Source organism: Rattus norvegicus, chromosome 17, assembly GCF_021556685.1.
Source record: "Rattus norvegicus strain SHRSP/BbbUtx chromosome 17, alternate assembly SHRSP_T2T, whole genome shotgun sequence".
NCBI classification, from domain to species: Eukaryota; Metazoa; Chordata; class Mammalia; order Rodentia; family Muridae; genus Rattus; species Rattus norvegicus.
The window spans coordinates 26,185,960-26,202,947 of NC_141550.1; positions in this window are offsets into that span (position 1 = coordinate 26,185,960).

Consider the following 16,988-nt stretch of genomic DNA (forward strand, 5'->3'; position numbering starts at 1 on the left):
GGGTAAGATTTGAAGTCCCAGAAGCCCAGTGTCTGCCTCTCTTGGCCTGTGGGTCAGGGTGTAGCTCTCAGCTACTAGTCCAGCACCTGCGTGCGTGCCGCCATGCTCCCCCACCATGCGTGTAATGAGCCAAACCTCTGAAACTGTAAGCAAGACCCAGTTAAACGCTTTCCTTTGTAAGAGTTGCCTTGGTTATGGTGTCTGTTCACAGCAATGGAACAGTGACTGAGACAGCACATTAGCCCACTGAGGAATTCTTCAGAATGAGATTTGGTTTCCATGGAAATCTAATTATACCAATAATGGAAGAGAGAAGAAAACATGTATTTGTGTAGGAGTTTTAAGGTTTAGCGTTTCTTTCAGTTTTCCCTAACAGCTCTGTTAACAAACAACTTTAGAATTTCATTGCCAGACATTTTGACTCAAATACAGGAAGACTGAATATATCCCCTCAAGGAAATAGTTACAGTGAACATCTAGATATCATCTAGATAGATAGATAGATAGATAGATAGATAGATAGATAGATAGATAGATAGGCAGATAGATAGACAGATATGTAATATAGATAGATAGATAGACAGACAGACAAATAGACGGAGAGACAGATAGAGATAGGTAGGTAGCAGATAGATAGACAGATATGTAATATAGATAGACAGACAGATAGACAGATAGACAGACAGACAAATAGACAGAGAGACAGATAGAGAGATAGGTAGGTAGTAGATAGATAGATAGATAGATAGGTAGATAGATAGATGGATAGATAGATATGTAATATAGATAGACAGATAGTTAGATATACAGACAGATAGACAGATAGAGAGATAGGTAGCAGATAGACAGACAGATAGATATGTAATATAGACAGACAGACAGACAGATAGATAGATGATAGATAAATAGGTAATATAGATAGACAAATAGACAGATAGAGAGATAGGTAGGTGGGTAGATAGACAGATAGATAGATATGTAATATAGATAGAACTTCTTTGGAAATTATGAGAAATAGACTGCTGCTTTACTAGACATTTGGATGCACAGCCCTGAGAAGTTTTTGGTTTTGTTTTTAATTTTTTTTAAAAGATGCATGCCAATTTAGTGGAATTGGTAGAATAAGTGATGCTTCTAAACATTTCTAAATGCATATTTATAAAATAAAATATGATGGAAATGGAGACAGCCATTATTTCAGAAGAAGACTATTAACTTGTGCTTGAACTAATTTATTTTAAAGGTTTGTTTTTCTTGTTCTATTATGTTTATGCGTGCATATGTTTATGCCACACGTGTATGGGTGGGCACCCCAGGAGGCTGGAAGAGGGCTTTGGACCCTGTGCAGCTTCGGTTCAGGCCGCTGTGGGTGCGTACTATGTGGACTGAACTCAGGTCCTCAGGAAGAGCACCAAGTGCTCTTAACCTCTGAGCCATCTCTCTAAGCCTGACTTTCCTAATTTAATTTTTAAAACTCTGTAAGTAAATTTTCTCTAATTACATGAGCGACACTTAATTTGCAATCCACAGTGGGTTAAAGTGGAATAAAAAAGACTGAAAATTCTAATTTTTCCAATTCAGAATGTGCTATTTGGAAGGACCACATTGTTGGAAAGCACGAACAAGCCAGGAAAAATCAACCAAACAAGGGCAACCCCCTGCTGACTTACTGCCCCAGAGACAGAAATGCTCTCGCTGAGCACAGGCCTTCAGGATGAAACCGACATCAGACCACTCCTTCCCCACCAAGCCTAAATATGTAACCTAAGAAATATGAAACTGGGGAAAAGACCAATTTCCACAAAAAGATGAGGAAGGATGTCACCAGGTCAGCAGCAGTGGACCCTTTTCTAAGACCGTGGCACAGCCTTCTGGGGAGGAAAGGGTAAAACCCTGAGCTCCATGGGGTCTGAACCTAGAGGACTAAGTTCTGGAGAAAATGGTAGGTCATGAAAGGAGCCTAGTGCCCCAAGCCCCTCCAAATGTTTGTGCGTAAGCCAACAAACTCTTCTGATGGCAGGGCCTTGGGGAGGTCCCTGGGGTGGGTTTCTCATGAATTATTGTGGCTTCTTCAAAAGAAGTTCTCGAAAGCTGCCTGCCACTTCTGTCTCATATGGACGCAGGGCTATATCTATGAACTGGGAAGTGGGTCATCCGCAGACTCTGACACTGGGACTTTGGATTTTTCAGCTTCCATAACAGAACAAAACATTACTATTGTTTATAAGCCACTCAGTATATGGTCTTCTGTTACAGCAACCCCCATAAATTAAGATATTCAGGGAGACTATGAGTAGTTTAAGTGTGTCAGCTACGAGGATCCCCTGTTGGGGAATCAGCACGATGTACAGAGATTCATGCTTATAATTAGTGAAAATGGTGGTGAAAGTGACTGTAATTGGCTGTTAAAATTGGATTGGAGAGACTGGAACAGGAACCACTGTGTCCAACTGTAGGGGGATTTCCCCTAATTATTTGATTGACTAATAAAAATGACAAGAAGCCAATACCTGGGTGAAGACAAGGAGGCAGATTTTCTGGTCCAGTCGGAGAGAGGAAGAGGAAGAGAAAAAGAGAAAAGGTTTTTTCAAGGAGGCAGGGAAGAGAGAGGGCGTGCAGAATGTAGACCAGGGCGTTAGATGTTAGATCGGGCCAGCCAGAGGAATGGGCAGAGGTCACAGTCTCGGCTGGGCAAGACCGCCATTGCCCGTAGCCGGAGCAAGCGTGGGATTTATTTAAAATTAAAAGCTACATCTAACATGAAGCCGCTGGTGATGTGAACAGCATTCCTGGATGGCGGCCGTGATAGCTCATTTTGACTATAAACTTGGCATGCCTGAGAAGAGGGAACCTTAGCTAAGGAACTGCCTGCATCAGATTGGCCCACAAGCTTGTCTGCTGGCTGTTCTCTGTACTGCTAATTGATGGAGGAGGGCCCAGCCAACTGTGGGAGGGGCCATCCCCAGAAGGAGTTTCTGGGCTGTATAAGAAAGCAGCGGGTTGAGCAAAGCAGGGGAAGCAGGGCAGTAAGCAGCTCCTCCTTGGTTTCTGCTTTAGTTCTTGCCTCCAGGTTCTCACCTTGATAACAGATTGACTGTAACCTACAAGCCAAACAAACCCTTTCCTCTATTTAACCTGGGATTGATCACAGTGGTAGAGCAGCAACCTAACAAAATGTCAGTCTTCATCAGACAGCAGCATCTGTGTAGGGCGGCTGGGCTGAAGAGCAGGCATGGCCACGGATCAGAGGAGCTGCACCATATCCACAGGAGAAATCACAAGGACCGTGTTCGAGCATCAACATAGCTGTGGCTCGAAGGCTCTCTGCTGTACTCAGACTGGTCACTCACTGGGCTAACATCTGCTGTACTCAGACTGGTCCCTCACTGGGCTAACAATCAGTAAGTGAGGGGGAAAAAAACAAACCTAATAGGCCATCCATAAAAGTGTTGTCATGAAACTCAGGGTAGGGTTCGAGAAAACAAGCTTTGGACTTTCTGGCCGGTCAATGAATTTTAGACAACACTTTAAATCTCGAAACCATTCAAGGAATAGCTCCCCCATGAAATACGAAGAATTGTGAGGTGACCGCAGAGAAGTGAGTTGAAAAGAAAACAGACCATAAAGGGAGATAAATGGGGTGCTGAAGAAATGGTTTAGAACCAGGCAGACAGCATCAGGTTTTCAAGAAGCATTCAAAGCAGCAAAGAGCAGGCTCAACCCTACCAAGGGAGGATTTCAGTAATGACGAAGACAGTCTCCATCTGGGGAAGTGACATGTGTTCACATGCGCACATGCACACACACACACACACGCACACATATATATATACATACCACACCACACACATACATATACACATACACAAATATACACACCACACCACACACAACATATATACACCTCACCATACCACACCACACACACACATACATATATACACACCACACCACACACACCACACACACATACATATATACATACCACACCACACACACCACATACACATACATATATACATACCACACCACACACACATATATATATACACTTCACCACACACACATATACACACATACACACATATACATACCTCACCACACACATACACACACACATACACACATATACATACCTCACCACACACATACATACACACACACATACACACATATACATACCTCACCACACACATACATACACACACACATATATACACACCATACCACACACATATATACACACCTCACCACACACACACATATACACACATACACACATATACACACCTCACCACACACATACATATATACACACCACATCACACACACCACACACACACATATATACACACCTCACCTCACCATACACACATATACACACCTCACCACACACATACATATGCACACACATATATACATACCACATCGCACACACGCACACATATATACACACACATATATACACACCTCACCACACACACACACCACACACACATATACACATACACATATATACACACCACACACACACATATACACATACACACATATTACACACCTCACAATACACATATACATACACACATATACATACCACACCACACACATGTATTTACACACACACATATATACACATCACACACACATATACACACATACACACATATATACACACCTCATCACACACCATATACACGTACACATATATACATACCACATCACACACACATGCACACACATACACACATATACACACCACACCACACACACACATATACACATCATACCACAAAATACACACATATACACATCATACCACAAAACACACATATACACACTATACCACAGCACACACATATACATACCACACCACAACACACACATATACACAACACACACATATACACACCACACCACACATACACACCATAACACATATACATATACTCACCACAATGGAGCACAACATACACATATACACACCACACTACAATATACACACATATACACACCACACTACAACATATACACATATACAATCGCACACACCACACACACACACACACACACACACACACACCACGCACACACCACACACACCACGCACACACCACACACACCACGCACACACCATAATACAAAAAGGATAAAAGAATATGGGAGTTCCTAGTCATGCAGTGTAAAGCCAACATATGTGTAGTTAATATTTTTAATTCTTTTATTCATTTATTATGTGCATGCAGTGTGTATGTCAGAGAACAACCTGTGTCAATTCTCTTTTCCACCACGTGGGTCTGAAGATGAGACTCAGATTCTCAGATGCATGGGGCAAGTGCCTTTGCTCACTGGGCCATCTCCCAGACTATCTGATACACACACATGCATGCGCACGCACGCACGCGCACACACACACACCATGGGAAAATACTATTTTTAAACATGAACTAAGTTATTCGCTTAGTTCTCTGTTTGTGGGTACACATGTGGTGGCCAGCAGACAACTTTCCTACCACATCCTAGGAATCAAAACCAGATAGTCAGGCTTGGCAGCATGCACCTTTAACCTCTGATTTATCTCCCTACCCTGGAAAGAAATATTAAAAAAAAAATAAAATTTCTAGGAGCTGGAAGACACCTTTGCACTTAAGAGCACGAGCCTCTCTTTCAGAGGACCCAGGTTCTATTTCCATCACACAATGGCAACCACAACCAACTGTAACTCCAGTTCCCAGGAATCCTATGCACTCTCTGGCATCCACAGGCACTGTGTGTATATGGTGCCCAGACTTACATGCAGACAGAATACCTCTCTGTATTCCAGGCCAGCCTGGTCTACAGGGTAAGTTCTGGGACAGCTAGGGCTACACAGAGAAACCTTGTCTCAAAAAACCCAATAGTATAAAATAATTAAAGGCAACATTTCCTAGAAATCTAAATTTCCCAATTGAGATAGTCCAGCATGTATTAAGCAAAATCCAGAGATTGAAGGACAGAGCATACTCCAGCTAAAGTTCAGAAACTTTATATATGAACAAAATATAAATATAAATACATATAAATAAACATCATCATCTATACTCTGAAGAAAGTTCCACACAGGGAGAGGTAGAAGGAGACAGGCTGGTTTCAGAGCAACATAGGTACCGTAAGTTTAGAATACTGTGCAGATGGCAATGAAGCAGCATCGAGGGGAAATACTCATGACCCCAAATTCCTTATGGTCAGGCTGTCCTTCACCTATCAAGAGCAGAAAGATTCAGATTGATCCAATGTAGTGAGGGGTGGGGCCTGTGACTATGCATCTATGTATTCTTTGAGGAGAGAAAAACGGTCAGAGACGTAATCTGGATCTACTCAGTGTTTCACAGTCGGGCAGAAGCCTGTCACCTGGGGACTTCTTAAAAACCACAGGGACGGACACCTGTGGTCAAACCTAGGGGACTCGAGACACAAACACATGAATGTAGGAAGAGGTGGGTGGGGCAGGACAGGATGGAGGAAGATAAGAGGAACCATGAGTGAGAACAGTCAGAACACATTGTATACATGTGAGACTTCTAAAGAACAAATTTAGTTAATTAAAAAAATAACACACACACACACACACACACACACACACACACACACACACACTTCTAGGCAAAATATCAGAGCCACTAAATAAGAATCTGAAATTTATCAAGCTCTCTTGTGATCTATATGCACACTAAAATCTGAGAACTTAGGCTGAGGAGATGGCTCAGTGAGTAGGAGCACTTGTTGTGCAAGCACGAAGTCCACAGTTCAGATCTTCAGCACACATGTGACTTCACCCTGCACCTGTAACTGAAGCGTTGGGGACTCAGTGGAGACAGGAAGACTCTGGGGGCTTGCTGGCTGCCAGCCTAGAGGAAAAACAGCAAGACTCAGGCTCAGTGGACAATGATTGAGGAATAGACTTGAAGTCTTCCTTTTGTCTTTACATGCAAATAGGGGTACCCAAATATATGAGAGTCCCAAGAGGAAGGCACAGTAAACCTGGTAACTGATCACAGTGTAAACCCAGGACTTCAGCGAATACCCAAATGAAATACATAGAACCACCCCCTCCTGTGTGTGTGTGTGTGTGTGTGTGTGTGTGTGTGCGTGCGTGTGTTTGTAATGTGTGTGTGTGTGTTTATAGTATGTGTGTGTGAGTATGTGTGTGTGGTATGTGTGTTGTGTGTGTTGTGTGTGTTGTGTGTTGTGTGTGTTTTGTGTTGTGTGTATGTTGTGTGTTGTGTAGTATGTGTGTTGTGTGTGTTGTGTGTTGTGGTGTGTGTATGGTGTTGTGTTGTGTGTGAGTTGTGTGTGTGCTGTGTGTTGTGTGTATGTGTGTGTAGTATGTGTGGTGTGTGTGTGTGCGTGTGGTGTGTGTGTGTGTTGTGTGTGTTGTGTGTGTTGTGTGTGTATGTGTTGTGTTGTGGTGTGTGTGTGGTGTGTGTGTGTGGTAAGTGTGTGTGGGGTGTGTGTGTATGTGGTATGTGTGTGTGTGCTGTGTGTGTGTATATGTGTGTGATGAATATGTGTGTGTGCGCACTCCCACATGCCATGGGGTTTGTGTGGGAGTCAGAGAACAACTTATGAGAATTAGTTCTCTCCTTCACCGTGTGGGACTACAGCTTGAACTTAGGTGTGCAGGCTCAGCATCTGCCCTTCTTCACTGCAGTGTTTCACCAACTCTACAGAGTCAAACCTTAGTAAATGAACATGGAAGGCTGGCACATATGCTTCTGTGACTACAGGACACTCCACAGTCTACCTTGGACCACCCTCTCCACACACCTTCCTGATAGAGCTCAAGAATAATTGCAGGAAGTGCTGGAAATAGTCTTGAGGGAGGAAAAGCTACCTGAGATTGCATGGGCCTTGGACCTCCAGGTGTTTGAGGCGCCATCTTGACCTAAGGAGGAGCCTCCAGGGCTAGCCCATGCTTTGTTTCCCTCTCCAGGAGGCACATTCTTCAAAACTCAACCCAAAGGGTCACATGGGCCCTGAGGTATCTCATTCAGGAAGGCTGACTTCTTTGTCCTTGCCTATGAAGCAAGAGTAGCAAGTGTGGCCTAGACTCCACCTGCTAATCTTCAGGCTTGGGTACCAGTGTACACAATTGGGTGCTAGGCTGGGTACTATACACAGTGAGTGTTAGGCTGGGTACTGTACACACTGAGTGTTAGGCTGGGTATTGTACACAGTGAGTGTTAGGCTGGGTACTGTATACAATTGGGTACAAGACTGGGTATTGTACACAGTGAGTGTTAGGCTGGGTACTGTACACAGTTGGGTGCTAGGCTGGGTACTGTACACAGTGAGTGTTAGGCTGGGTACTGTGCACAGTAAGTGTTAGGCTGGGTACTGTATACAATTGGGTACTAGGTTGGGTATTGTGCACAGTGAGTGCTAGGCTGGGTACTGTACACAGTTGGGTGGTAGGCTGGGTATTGTACACAGTGGGTGCTAGACTGGGTACTGTACACAATTGGGTGGTAGGCTGGGTACTGTACACAGTGAGTGCTAGGCTGGGTACTATTCACAGTGGGTGCTAGGCTAGGTACTATTCACAGTGGATGCTAGGCTGGGTACTGTACACAGTGAGTAAGCAGCACACAGCTTTGCAGTAGCATAGAGCAATACCTTGAAAATACCTGTTGTTAAAAACATAAACTAGAGAGTTAGAAAGAATGGGCTACAGTATACCTATTCAAAGATGTTCAACAGAGGTCTCAATTTGGAATATTCTGTTCTTTAAGTTGGTGGACATCAATACTGTTCTTGAACCTTTTAAAGGTGAATAATAGCCAAATTATATTATCTATATGGAAAGCTACTTGAGAGGGGAGAAGCTGTATAATATGAAAGTTAAATTAAAAAACAAATGAATCAGAGCATATTTTTGTAAAACTAAATGCAAACCAGAGGAACAGAGAAGGCTGATCTTAGTGAAAAACGGCCGTTTTGTTTATCATCAATTCAAAGAATATAGCAAGTATAGGAAAGAACAGAAATTCTTCTGAGCTCCCATTATACTCAAATAAATAGAATGTTCTAGTAACCGTTGTCCCCAAATGTCAGTTTAATATTTATAAATAGAGTCACACTGCACAGAGGTTTTAAATCTACCATTGAATTTGTTTCTTGGTTTTATTTGTTCCTTTATTTATACCCTCTCTGTCTCTGTCTCTCTGTTCCCCCCCCCCCAAGGATCTTATGTAGCCCAGGCTAGCCCCGAACTATTGATGTAATGAAACCTGCCCTTGAACTCCTGGTCTTTCTGCCTAAGCCAGAATTACACGAACGTACCACCACATCCGATGATAAACTTACTTGAATTTAAAATAGCTAAGGACACATAGCAGCAAGGAAATCATCTTTAAGATTAAAATCACAAAAGTGGTATGAAGATGTATTTATTGCACAAAACTCAAATCCAAGTGTGTATGTGGCATGTTTGTGTGTACATACTCATGAGTGTGTGCATGCACATGTGGAGGCCAGAGGTTGATGCTGAATGTCTTCCTCTGTTGCTCTCCACACTATTTCTATTACTATTTCTATTATTACTATTACCATTACTATTACTATTTCTATTACTATTACCATTACTATTACTATTTCTATTACTATTACCATTATTATTACTATTACCATTACTATTACTATTTCTATTACTATTACCATTATTATTACTATTTTTATTACTATCACCATTACTATTACTGTTTCTATTACTATTACTATTTCTATTACTTTTACTATTTCTATTACTATTACCATTACTATTACAATTTCTATTACCATTACCATTACTATTACTATTTCTATTGCTATTACTATTTCTATTACTATTACTACTACTATTACTATTACTATTATATCATCACCATTTTACTTATTGGAGGTAAGGTCTCTTATTGAATGTTGACTTCCCCAATTTGGCAAGACTAGTTGGTCACTGAACTCCAGATTCCTCTAGTCTCTGCCTCTTCAGTGCCGTAATTACTGGCCTATACCACCATGTCTGTCTTAGTCAGGGTTTCTACTCCTGCACAAACATCAAGCAAGGTGGGGAGGAAAGGGTTTATTCAGCTAACACATTCACATTGATGTTCATCACCAAAGGAAGTCAGGACTGGAACTCAAGCAGGTCAGGAAGCAGGAGCTGATGCAGAAGCCATGGAGGCATTTTACTGGCTTGTTTCCCCTGGCTTGCTCAGCTTGCTCTCTTATAGAACCCAAGACCACCAGCCCAGGGACAGCACCACCCACACAGCTGGGTCTCATGAAGACATTTCCACAACTGAGGCTCCTTTTCTGTGATAACTCCATCTTGTGTCAAGTTGACACACATAACCAGCCAGTACAATGTCCTTTATTCCTTTATACATGGGTGCTGTGGACTGGAACTGAAGCCTCATGGTGAGTATTTTCATTACTGGGCCAATTCCCCAGCCATGTGGTTAGGCTTTAATCGGCCCCTTGTAGTCTATGAGTTAATGCCTTGGTCCCCCTCCAGTAATACCACTGGGTGCGGGACAACACTAAGAAACAAAGTATCATGGGGTCTATGCTTAGGTCCTTAAGGGTATGTACGTAAAGGGGCTGGCAGCCTCTCCTTCCTTCTTCTTCTTCTTCGCGTCCCAGCCATGAGATGAGTGGCACTGCTTTAGCACGTGCTCCTGCCATGACATCATAATGTATGTCACCTCAGACCCAGAGCCAGGAGCTAATAGCAAGCCAAAGCAAACCTTACCTTTTATAATGAAATTATTTCAAGCACCTGTCATAGAAGGAAGCTGACTAATCACACCGACTATGACGTCTCAGTCGGTGAATTGACAGATGACTCACTGAAAATTACTAACAGATCAAAGACGGGATGAACTCACATATTCTATGTTGACGGCTGGGGATTACAACTTCTAAGATATCAATCGCGGCTTTTGGCTGACTTCGATTACATAGACCAGCACTGTGTCTCTTCTCATGTGGCCACTGTTGCCTCTCTGCCTCTGCTGCTCCATGTGGCTGCGGCACAGGATGGATAAATCCATCTCTCTGTACACTCTGGGGATGAATCACACAGCTGAACATACCTGGGATGCCAGAGGGGTCTCAGGTGGACCCTGAAAGGCACCAGCAATAATGTTGCTGCCCCATTCATTTCTAGACCTCCATGTCAGACTCTTGGCCCTCCCAAACCTCAAATGCTTCCTCCAGTTTCAGTTTCCACTCCAGATATCGTTTCCCAATTAAAGCAAGAAAGTGGGTGATGCTGGAGGAGAACAGATGCGAGCTTCCACACCCATCATCACCCAGCTCTCTGGTCCCTGCTCACCTCTGTGTCTGCTCACACCACGGGCAACTGTCTGTGCTCTGTGCAAAGCTGAACTTGCCTCCCATTCACTGGTGACATCCCTGTACACTCAGTCAGTTTCACGTCTTCATCCTCGTGTTGCCAAACCACATGGACCCTCTTTCGTGTTAAGAAAACCCTCCTGGTCCCCTCCTTATGTTCTTTTGCTCGACAAGGCAAGCTCTTGAGTGTGCCATGTAACTTCATTGTCCCCATGACTCCTTCAGCTCCCAGAGCTTCTCCTATCAGGTTTTTATTGCTGTTCTCAAGGTCACCATTGACCTGCACATCATCTAATCCAGAGTGCTTATTCTATTTCCCCTCCTAGGATGGGCTATCCGAGTGTTGTCCAGATTCAGACACATGTGACTGGAGGTGCTAACGCTGATTGAACTGTCCCAAGGGAACCTTCCTTAGATTGAATAAACAGAGTGGGTTTTGTTTACTTGTTGTCTCTTTATTTTTTCTCTAACAAATTTTCATATAGCCCAGGCTGCCATCATATTTGATATATAATTAAGGGTGATCTTGAATTCCTGATCTTCTTGCCTGTACTTCCCAGGTGCTTGGGTTGTGTGTGTGTGTGTGTGTGTGTGTGTGTGTGTCTGTGTATGTGTGTATGTGTGTATATGTGTTTGTATGTATGTGTGTATGTGTGTGCACATGTATGTGCACGTGTATGTATGTGTATGTGTGTATGTGCACATGTCTGTATGTGTATATGTGTATATGTGTGTATATGTATGTGTGTATGTGTGTGCACATGTGTGTGTGCATGTGTGCTGTGAGTGCATGGTGTGTATGTGTGTATGTGTGTGTATGTGTGTATATGTGTTTGTATGTATGTGTGTATGTATGTGTATATGTGTTTGTATGTATGTGTGTATGTGTGTGTACACATGTGTGTGCATGTGTACATATGTGTATGTATGTGTGTATGTGTGCATGTGTGTATGTGTATATGTGTATATGTGCACATGTGTGTATGTGCACATGTGTATATATGTGTGTATATTGGTGTTTATGTGTATGTGTGTTTGTGTGTATTGTGTATGTGGGTATGTGTATCTATGTGTGTCTGTGTTTATGTGTGTCTGTGTGTATTGTGTATGTGTGTATGTGTGTCTGTGTGTATGTATATGTGTGTATATGTATGTGTGTGTATATATGTGTGTGTGTGTGTGTGTCCACATCCAGCTAGTAGAGTATATTCAAACAATGTAAAAACAAGAATGATCCACAAACCAGGCAGTTAGCTGACACTGGCACCTCCAGCCAGCAACGTCATCTGACAGCATTTACAGGAGACTAGGAGTGAGGTATAGACTTCATTGGCTACAGCTTACTCAGTCAATCAGTCAATGCATTACAGCTTAATTAGATAATTGACTCCAGGGCCTCCAGCAACCAACCGAAGCTTAGTCACTGTGGCTAACTTCTATGTTGGTTTGGGCTGTTTGCCCTGTGTAGGAACCCAGTTCAAATCAATAGTCTTCTACAAAACCAACTTACTAGGTGTGAGCTGGGACCGTTCACAGAACAGCAAGCTCTGCTGGTAGATTTGGAACAGCTGCTCACCTGTGTCTCCATTTGGACAACAGAAATCAGGCTTTCCTTCTGCCTCCCTGCTTGCTCTGCGTGACTTTCCCCCAACTTTTTCTCATCTACTGATCTTGACACAGTGAGAGGCCCTTCAGGCTTAGCCCTTACACCTCTCAGACTCCCATGGTGATCTCATCCTAACTCACGGCTTTAAATGCTTCCTCCACCCTAATGATTCTCAAATGGCCCAGCCCACACCTCTTCCCTGGGCTTGAATATCCATGCCCCGACTCCAGCTCTTGTGTTCAGTGCTAAGTCGCTCTAACATCCAGCCGATTCATACTTCCACTGATGACAACTCAGTTCTTTTGGTTGCTGTAGCTACACCCAGCGAGTCACCCTGAGCTCCTCTCTGTCCTTCAGCTCCCAGTCCACATCTGCTCGGTCAGCAATCCCACTGCCAGTTCCATCAGAACAACCATGGGAGCCAACTGCATCTCGTCACCTGGTACTGCTTCCACCCCAGCCTAAGCCATACGCATCTCCTGCGGCACAACTGTGGCAGCTCCCTCAGTGGTCACCTGACGTCTGACCTAGTGAAGCCATTGACAGGGAGGCCAGATTGTGATACCCCTTCTCAGTCACGGAAGCCAAGTTCACACCGCAAACTGCCTCATCCTGTGCCCCTGACCCCTCACTACCTCTACTGATACTTGGCCCTCCATTCGCTCTATTCGGAGTTCTTTACAGTTGCTGTTCCATGGGCTGAAGCATTCTTCCTCCAAATACAAACCCTGCCATCTTGAATCTGAGCCCCTAATGCCCTCTTCCCTATTTGCTCCTTGTGTTTCCCACCCAATAAAGTGCTTCTCTCCCTCTGCCAATTCCCCTCCCCTTTCCTCTTCTTTCTTTGTTTCTCTCTTTGTTTCTTTCTTTGTTTCTTTCTTTGTTTCTTTCTTTGTTTCTTTCTTTCTTTCTTTCTTTCTTTCTTTCTTTCTTTCTTTCTTTCTTTCTTTCTTTCTTTCTTCCAGAGCTGGGTTTGAACATAAGTTCAAACACACGTTAGGCAAGCACTTGATCTCTTAGGCTAGAGAAATGGTATAGCCAGCTCTTGCTTGGATGGGTCTGACAGCCTGAGTTTGATACCCAGAACCATCGCAGAAGATGAGAATCTACTCCTTCAAACTGTCCTATGACCTCAAAATGCACACCCTGGCTCATTGAGTGGAGAGAGAGAGAGAGAGAGAGAGAGAGAGAGAGAGAATAAATTTTATATATTTTGGGGTACAAATTCAGTGTTCACCAAACATTTGAACCAGAACCTGTCTCTTAAGGAAATGCCTCCCCTCCAGGTGCTCCTTCTCCAAGAGCACCAGAGGCAGCACCACTGACGTTTCAGCCTTGGGAGTTGGGCTAGGGCATTCATATTGTTTTCCAGACCCAAGAGATTCCCAGATCAGTCAAAATGGAGAACTACCCTGTTGGTCAAACCCTTTTCCTGAATTCTGAATTTGGACTAGTCTTCTGGGACTCAAGTAACCATCCCCTTTTAAGCTGTCTCCTAAGCACCATGAGAGAACTGTGTCTCTATGCCAAGCCAGGACATTGCAGATCCATGGAAGATGACCGTCACCAATGGCTAGCAGGACCAGTGGAACCCAGGCAATGGCAGGTGAGCTTGTGTGCTGGCCTTGTGTGCAGGGACTCTGGGAGGAGGACAGAGGAGCTTCCATGGCAGCATCCAGTTGTCAAAGAGCTGAGAAATGGTGATGGAAAGAAGAACCAGCAGCATCAGTACAGACTCAGTGACCTAGGGGGAGATAGCCAGGCTTCAGGGGGCTTTGCCAGACAACAGTGACTTCAGTCGTCACAGTCCAATCAACAGGGAAACTTTCTCTATAGCCTCCCCTATGTCCATACTGATGCCACATGGATTTCAAAAGGTTTCCTCTTCCATTAGTCTCGAATCTATTATGTCATAATGTGTTTGTCCGTGCTATTAACTATTCAAGAGGCTGTGTTTTCCAAGAGCTTATGTGGGTAATGAGTAAATATTAAGTTTCTTACACCATTTTAAAACGCTGAGAATAGGACTATTTTCCTGCATGATTCCAGGTTGGGAAATTATTTTGTTCTTTAGGGTTTTTTTGTTTGTTTGTTTCTGTTTTTCTTTTTCTGATGATGACGACAATAATCTACTCTTTGCCCCCCTCTATAATCATGTTTGGGCAATCATAAAGTCAATTATTTAGAAAAAGAACATATTTTCTCTTGTTAGAGGCAACTCTCAGAATATTCTGACAAAGAACAACCGGATGTATTTACTTTCGGTCCCTGCTTAAAATTAGCATTTTTCAGCCCAATAATAACTCAGGATGCACCTGTTAAAGCCATTCAAGTGGCAGCATCTCAGTTTCTGAGCTTTTTGTGGGATTTTTGTTTTCAGAGTGCTATTTTAGGGTATATGGCGCTGTGAAGCAGCAGAACACAAAAGCTGTAGCTTCTCTTGTTTGAGGGTGATTGCCCCTGCTTCAATTCTCACAGAATGCCCTGGGACACAGAGAGCGTTGTAGTTAGGTGGCTTCACCATGCACTGGCACTGGAAGGAGCTGCAATCTCATGAAGGCCCAAGATGTCCAGTCACAGGATGGTGTACCAAGATGCCTTTGTTCAGTAATAGCCCCCATGATTATGGCTTGTTTACTTGGGACACCTCCCTGTGATTCTGAGAACTGTGTCAAGGAAGTCAGCTTCTGAGAGGAGACAGATAGGACTTCCCATTAGTTCATTTCATAAACTCGAGTCAAATGCCTGCTGGGCATCAGACGTCTTCTCAACCCTTGCCTGACAGAGCTCACACACTGAGCAAGGGCTGCCACAGAAAGGAAACAGCACCACAAAAACTAATGTTCCGTTAAAGAGTCCGAAGAGGATAAATCGTCAGAGGGACACAGTGCAGGGGTTCTCTCTTTCTAGGGTCAGACACGTTCTTCTTGGTGAGTGGATTGTGGTGCTGTCTGAGTGGGAAGTGTGTAGAGCTCTAAGGATGAATGAGGTCTCTAGGAGAGAGAGAGAGAGAGAGAGAGAGAGAGAGAGAGAGAGAGAGAGAGAGAGAGAACAAAGGGGAGTTGGAGATGAAGCCCTGAGATGTTAACATAGAGAGGGGGATGGAGGACTGAGGTATAGTGAGTAGAAAAAAAACAGAGAAGCCCAAAGGATGACAGACTCAGGTGGAGTGAGTGTCACTGTATGGACATTGCAGAGAAACCCAGACAATGGAGTGTTCCTGGTCAGTCACATCGACAGAAACAGTGACATTAACAGAGCACCTCCATGCCATCGGCCACTGCAGTAAAGACCTGAGACATACAAGAGGAGAAGTATTTTGACTGTCAGGCTGGGACGTTCCGAGCAACAGTCATAGGCATATCAGTGCTTTGAGGCCTGTGCTGAGACAGCACCTCACCTCACAGAGGGAGTGCACCTCCTCACCTTAGGGACCAGGGAATGAGTGGGTAGCTCCTGAGATCTCCTTTGAAGATATACACCTCCAATGATCTTAAAAACTCCCACTCCCATCTCTAAAAGTTCCACCCCCTTCCACTAGCACCACTCTAGGGACCAGATCTCCAACATGAACCCACAGAGGGGACATTCAATACCCAAACCATAGCACCTTTATCCAGATATTAGAAACAGTAAACATTCGAGATTCCATTGTATAGAGGGGTTACTGATGGAAATGTCAAATTCACCAATATCACCAGAAATGACGATGGGAAAGAGTTGGTGGAAACTATATCATCTGGAAGGAACCAGAGGAGCAGACGACAGTACCACACTAGGTAGATCCATATAAGAGGAGCAGAAGCTCTGTAGACAGAAGGGAGCATTGGTGAAGGCATCTGCCTTCCGTCTCAACTGCAAGAGACACAGAGTGAAGCAACAACCAACAGCCAGGGCTCGAGAGGCCTCCAAGAGCTATGCTCTGAGCTAGTGCTTCTCAACCTTCCCAATTCTGTGACCTTCTAATACAGGTCCTCATGTTGTGGAGACGCCCAGCCATAAAATG